The sequence below is a fragment of the Propithecus coquereli genome, unplaced genomic scaffold, assembly GCF_000956105.1.
Source record: "Propithecus coquereli isolate 6110/MARCELLA unplaced genomic scaffold, Pcoq_1.0 Scaffold5, whole genome shotgun sequence".
Lineage (NCBI taxonomy): Eukaryota > Metazoa > Chordata > Mammalia > Primates > Indriidae > Propithecus > Propithecus coquereli.
Window position 1 is genome coordinate 1,692,624 of NW_012150840.1, and position 7,454 is coordinate 1,700,077.

The 7,454-nt window shown below is 43.1% G+C and overlaps 1 pseudogene; it reads right to left on the reverse strand.

Annotated features, from left to right (window-relative positions):
- Positions 1–2,241: 2,241 nt before the first annotated feature.
- The window catches only part of LOC105819721, an 18,265-nt pseudogene continuing 13,052 nt past the window's right edge, over positions 2,242–7,454 (reverse strand).

Below are 7,454 nucleotides of genomic sequence, written 5' to 3' on the forward strand. Positions count from 1 at the left end.
ACCATTTGATCCAGCAATCCCATTACTGGGCATCTACCCAAAAGAACAAAAGACATTCTATAAAAAAGACATCTGCACTCGAATGTTTATAGCGGCACAATTCACAATTGCAAAGATGTGGAAACAACCCAAGTGCCCATGAATATATGAGTGGATTAATAAAATGTGGTATATGTATAACATGGAGTACTATTCAGCTATAAGAAACAATGGTAATATAGCACCTCTTGTGTTTTCCTGGATAGAGCTGGAACCCTTTCTACTAAGTGAAGTATCCCAAGAATGGAAAAATAAGCACCACGTGTACTCACCAGCAAATTGGTTTCACTGATCAACACGTAAGTGCACATATAGGAATAACATTTATCGGACGTCAGGCAGATGGGAGGAGGGAAAAGGGGATGGGTATATACATACATAATGAGTGCAATGCGCACCATCTGGGGGATGGACACCCTTGAAGCTCTGCCTGGTGGGGGGGCAAGGGCAACGGAACCTAAACATTTGTACCCCCATAATATGCAGAAATAAAAAAAAATTAATGTGTGAACCTATGATTTGAAAAAACATACCCTTCCCTGAGTTTCATCTCTACTCATATTCAATAGATTAGACACTGGCAAACTAAATTAAGTCACCTGAGATTCCCTGCTTAGGTGTTCAGGAAGACGAAGGCATCTGGGAAGTGTGGGGAGTACATGGCACTCTTGGGGCTCCAATTAAATTGTATTTAAATAAGCAGCAACATACACACTAACTTCCTAAGGACTAAAATAAGTCCATTTGAGAGCATCCTACTTAAGTAAGGTTCTAGGATTGAAGAAATTTTGTAATTCTACAGCCTTAGTATTTTGCTGTTTTTTTAACACATTAACTGCCATGTGAGTTGTACTTACCTCGTGCTCGTTTTGAGCCCAGGGCCTCATGAAGTATATGTAACTCACACTCCTCTTTACCTTGGGAGCCACGTGGTGCATAGGCAACTCACGCCGCCATGCTATAGCCTACATGTTATGTGATGGGTTGTCCCCTGGGCAAAACCCTGCAGTTGGTTCGTGAAAATGTTACTTGTTACTGTTGTTATTGTTACAATTAATATTGACAATTTAATTGCATATAACTCATGCAGAGAAAACAATAAAAAATAAACAATTTTTCAGTAAATTAGATAGGATCACTTTATTTTTGAAGTTCTCATTCTATTTTCATAATAAAACACTGTGGCCCCAAGGAAAAAAAATTTTTTTCTAGTGTGGCAGTCAATGAGTTAAAAAGTACATTCAGGCCGGGCGCGGTGGCTCACGCCTGTAATCCTAGCTCTCTGGGAGGCCGAGGCAGGTGGACTGTTTGAGCTCAGGAGTTCGAGACCAGCCTAAGCAAGAGCGAGATCCGGTCTCTACTAAAAATAGAAAGAAATTAATCAGACAACTAAAATATATAGAAAAAAATTAGCCAGGCATGGTGGCACATGCCTGTAGTCCCAGCTGCTCGGGAGGCTGAGGCAGTAGGATCACTTGAGCCCAGGAGTTTGAGGTTGCTGTGAGCTAGGCTGACGCCACGGCACTCACTCTAGCCAGGGCAACAGAGTAAGACTCTGTCTCAAAAAAAAAAAAAAAAGTACATTCAAAAAACAAAACAAAAGATAGGTGGCAGCTGGGGGGGGATACAAAACAGGTCCCTAAATAGATGACAGACCTTGTCATTTACCCACCTACAGTTACATGTGAGTACATGGTGCCCCTCCCCCCAACTAGGTTAAGTAGTTGTCTTTTCCACTGTGGTTCAATAACCTCCAACTGTTCCACCTTGAAATAGGTAACAGTCTTTGGAAATAGTCACTCTAGGTTGTACAAAGTTTCTGTGTATAGTTTGTTCCAAGTAACAAAGCTACTTTCAAGAGTCCCTTCTTTCCAAAATTGAAAAACAAAATCTAGTCTTTATTTGTTTTGGTATAAATTTTTTTGTTTGTTTGTTTTTAGTTTTTGCAAAGCAGCATAGCAACAATCATGATGGTAGGACTGCCTGAGGTTGCTGTCACAACTGCAAATATCATTTGCACATCAGTAGGAAAAAAGAAAATAGGAGGAGGAGATGTATTTCTCAAGAAAACAAAAAAAGCACAGATGCTAGAGATTTCACCCTGACTTCATTTCTCCTTCCATGCGAATTCCTCTTTGGCTTAACTGATCACAATCTTGTTTTCTTCCAGGAAGTGAGGGAAACTGGTGTTTGTGAACACTGTCAGTAGCACTTGAGCACTGTTACCTGGTTAAGAGCTATCCATCTTGGTCCTACTCGCAACTGAGTTGGCCCCAGGGAAATTGGGAGGGTGAGAATACCACTGCCCTGGATCACAGAGATCTCATCATTCTTCATGGCCAGACCACTACTGAGCATGCTGATGTGCTGGTTCCACAAAACAGAGTTCACATTCACCAAAGAGCCAGAATTTCCTTGGGAAACATTTCTAATACTCTCTTTCTATCCATACCTAACAGAGCCATGGTGCTTTCAATAGCTAGCTTCCTTCCATGATATGCCAGAAGTACTGTTTGCCTCATGTACCATACAGTGTACCATCAAGTTGCCTTTGGTGGTAAAAACTTGCCCATATATGTTGCACACAAAAGGCTTCTCTCCAGTGTGAGTACTTTTGTGAATCTGAAGAGTACTGGCAGACGAGAAGTTCTTCCTGGGCTGTGTGGAGCGGTGTTGCTTGGCCTGTGGGCATGGCTGGGCCAGTAACAAAGGTGTCATGCCCAGGGACATGGTTAAGGGTCCGACAAATGTACCAGGAACCTCAACTTCAACATAGGTTGGCTGGGCTAGGATAAACACGTATGGGAGACTGTTCTGACCCTCCATCTCAGTGTGGCTGTTCTTAGAGTTCCCAGCTTTGCCCCCAGCATCAGGAAACTCTGACTTGATACATTCTGCTTGGCTATTAGCTGGGGAGAGTACCTGAAAGGATGTGGTTTCCATCTGGACTTTGGCTCTGAATCTCCTGATTTCCCATCAGTGAGGACAAGTCGTTGGTCAAGCTATCACTCTCTACTGAACCATCTTCTCAGCTGCTCTGCTGCTGCAGGCCAAAAGGGGCAGAACCCACTTTCCCCAGGACATCTAGGGAAGCCATCATGGCAAACCCTAGAGTGAGTGATACTGAGTGGATGCTGGGAAGACAGGCAAGGACTTTAGAGGAGCTACTGGGGGTATCCTGGGAGCTGACTTCTACATTGATGCTTTCCACAATATCATGATGACAGATGGCACTTGTACTGCCATTGTCACTGACATTATTGGCTCAGGACCCAAAAAGTCACAGAGATTCTCTAACAGGGGTGTGTTGGGAATCTAACCACCCATGTGTATCTGAACATGTTGCTGCAACATGACTGCATTGGTAAATTTCTTTTGACTGATGAGGTATATCTTTATGGATATATTGGTTCAATGAACCCTAAGGTGTTATCTTCAAGTTGCCTTTGGTAGAAAAATCTCAGTGACAGATCTTACACTGGAACAGTCTCTCCCCAGTGTGAGTGTGGTAATTCATTTTGAGGAAGCTATGGCAGCTTAATATTTGGTGACAAATGAGACATTTGCTGGGGTCACTGGTGGCTTTGTCGATGTTCTCCACCAGCTGCTGCAATTTCAGAGTTTCTGACCCTGGCTTGAGGGTCCCACTTCCTTGGAAGCCACTAACACTTGGGGAATTATGGTTTGACACCACCCCAGGTTGTATGAGTCTACCTTCACTTTCTGGAGAAAGCCTAGGCCACAGGTTGTTGGGCAATGGGCCACCCATGAGGTCCTTTGGGTTAGCCCCCAAACAGAGATTTTTGAGATAACCCTACAAAGGAGGTCCCTTTTACAAAGACAAGTTTGCTGTCTAAGGAGAAACTCAATTCATCCATGGGGACAGGTACAAAGAGTGCACAGGAGGACATCATTGCCTGCTCCTATTTTGTCCTGAAACTTGACAAACATCTTGGGGATTTGCCTTTATCTGAAGATATTGATGAAAGCATGCCTTGAGGTTACCCTTGGTGGTAAAGTCATGACCACAAACAAAGTACATCAGGATCTCTCTCCAGTGTGGGAATGGAGTTGGATCTGCAAGGAGCTATCAGTCCCCAATACCTTGCTTTAGTACATAAATTTGTACTTGCAGAAGATGGCTTTGTCTCTGGGTTTGACAACAACCTCAGGATGTTCTGTGGCTTTCCTTTTCCTTTCTTGGATGGGTCTAACACCACAGTGGAGAAAGGACTCCTGAAGAGTGCAGAGCCTGGAGCCTGGGGTAGCGAAGCACTCAGGAGGCAAGTCATGACATTCAGGAATACCCATGTCCCGTCCAGCTTCAGGGCAAAGGGTATCAGTCCTGGGGACAGAGAGCTGGCAGTGGAAAAGATGTTGGCATGAGGTAGCTTGGCTTGTTTCAAGGCATCCAAAGACAGACTTTGACTTCAAGCTTTCTGGCTGAGCAAAGCTATGGCTGCAGAAACCTGCTGGGACATGTGGCTGCTCCAAGTCTTCAGGTTATTGGTCCCTGTCACACCTGAGTGGAGGGTACAGGAAGCCTACAGGTTCACCTAAATGTGGATCTTCTCAGTGACCTGAATCTGCTGTAGCTGCTGCTGCTGCTTCTGCAGACACAAGATTTACTCAAGGACCCACTGGATGCTATTGGGACCAGGCATGGGAACTGGCAGTACACCTGAGCTCCATTGATCACCACCACCTTGTTGCCCCATGGTGCCTGAAGAGTCACATTAGTGTTGGCCACTTTGCCTTTGGATAAATAACTTTTGTTCTGGGGTGTGGGTAGCAGGACAGTCTCTGTCTTTAAGTACACAACAGACTCTGTATCCAGCTTCTCCTTCGTTTCTCCTTAGCTGCCACCATTCTCCCTGTGACCATCCTTACTGCTTAAGCTGAGTGGCTGGTGGCTCAGTACAGCTCTGAGAAGTCTTGCTGTTCTTGCTGTCATCATGATGAGGACAGGTGGATTTTTCATACAATTTTTCTTGTATTCCAAGAACTCAGAGATTCTAAAGAACTCTGCACAGCATTTCTCACAGATATGTGTCTCCCAGCTTTACCATCACTTCATCCTTATTTGATCCATCACCATTTCCTGGGTGGTTCATTGGAGCACCTGGCTCCCTGCTGCCGGCATAGCCTGGTTGTATCTGCAAACTCTGGGGTCAGCTGCTCACCCTGGTCCTCCTGCAAGGTGATGTATTCAGGATTTTGCCTCCTTGAACCTTTAAATGTATGAGTATCAGGAGCCAGGAGAGCTTCAGTATTTGGCCTCTCCACCACAAATTCCTAGAGTTGGGAAAGGTATTCCTCTTCCGCTGGAATGCGCAAAATTCTTATCATGGCCCACAGGAACCTTTATGGTCTTGTCCCTGCCTATCTCTTCATCTTCATATGCTAACATCATCTTCCTCTACAATCCAAATTTACGAATCTTCTTTCAGTTCTTAACATACTCCTTTCCATAACATGGATATTGTCCTTGCTGGATCCTCATGCTGTAATGCTCTATCCTTCATTTCATAATCTCCTACTCATTCTTCAACTTTAAACTCAAAGTATTACAGCCTGAAAGAGGAGATTTCCAGTTCCAAAATGGCAATGTAGATGCAAGCTGGCTTCACTACACCCTTCAGAAAACTAAAACCAAGTATATAGCACCAAGATCATTACCAGCAATATCCCAGAATTCAAATATGAAGATGAGCCAGTTCTGGGGCCATAGAGAAGTAAAATAAAACTCTGGGCAGATGGTAATAGAATCAGATTTTCATTTGCCTAATGCTCCTCTCTCCAATCTGCCTGGCACCAAGCATGCAGACAATTTCCTCCAACTCACAGTTTCTATACTGGAAAGAGTGAAATTGAGGTAGACAACCAGCTCTCCCACCATTTTGGATTCTTTGGCAGGAGAACTGTCCATACCTTAACCCTTGTGAAGCATTGTGACTGACTAAAGGGAGACAGATCCCTGAGGACAGCCAGAGACAAAGAGGGTAGGTAGGATTAACATCCCCAGCCCTAAAAACTCTTCTCTGTAACTTAGCCAAACGAGATGCCAAACCAGAGTGGCTGTTCAGTAGCACCAAGCTATAGCACCATATATTCCACAGATCTCCTGGGCACAAAGTCCTAGTCAGCTTTCTCACACTGCCAGAATACTCACTTTAGAATTTCCCCCATTCTGAAGGGACAGTGCTTTAATCATTTGCTAGAGCCAGACAAACCTGGGCTTTAGGTGCCACTCATGCCAGAAAGGTGGTAGTAACCTATGGAAAAAATATAAGAAATTCAACAGGTAAATTACAAAGAATCTATAAGCAAACATAACCAATAAAAACATAAACAACTCAGACAGAGAAGACTGAAGTAAGTAACTAATCCTTCAGTACAAAGACATAAACATATATCCACAAGAAACAACAGCAAATAGGGAACCATGACCTCCCCAGACTGACAAAGCAAGAAACCAGTGATTAACTTTAATGAGATGGTAATACGTGAGCTCTCTGACCAAGCATTCAAAATAGGAGTTTTAAGGAAACTTAGTGATCTCCAAGATCACACAGAAAAGCAATTCAGAAATTTATCAGAGAAATTTAACAAAGAGAATGAAATATTTTTTAAAAATCAAACAAATCTTGGAACTGAGAAATATATTTGATGAACTGAAAACTTGATTGGAGGCCCTGAACAGAAGAATGGATCAAGCAGAGAAAAGAATAAACGAGTTTGAAGACAGGCTATTTGAAACTAAATAGTCAGAGGGGAAAAAATGACAAAAGAATGAAAATGAATCAAGATCACCTACAAAATATAGAAATTACCTCAAAAGACCAAATCTAAGAATTATTGATGTTCAAGAGGGAACTGAGCAAGAGAAAGGGGTACAAAGACTAGTCAAAGAAATAATACCAGAAAACTTTCTGAAATTTGAGAAACATATAAATATCTCAGTACAGGAAAGCCAGATAACACCAAACAGATTTGACCCCCCAGATTTGATTATACCTGAAAGCATATAATAATCAAACTCTCAAAGGTCAAGGATAAAGAGAGGATCCTAAAGCAATAAGAGAAAAGAAACAACATTGAAAGAAGCTCCAATTCAACTGGCAACAATAGACTTCTTGACCAGGCATAGTGGCTCATGGCTATAATCCTAGCACTTTGGGAGGCTGAGGCAGGAGGATTGCTTGAAGCCAAGAATTCGAGACCAGCCTGAGTAACACAGAGAGACCCTGTTTCTATAAAAATTAAAATAGTTAGCTGAGTGTGGTGGCTTGTACCTGCAGTCTTAGTTACTCGGGAGGCTGAGAGGCAGGAGGATCACTTGAGCACAGGAGTTTGAGGCTGCAATGAGCTATGACGATGCCATTGCACTCTACCCCAAGCAACAGAGTGAGACC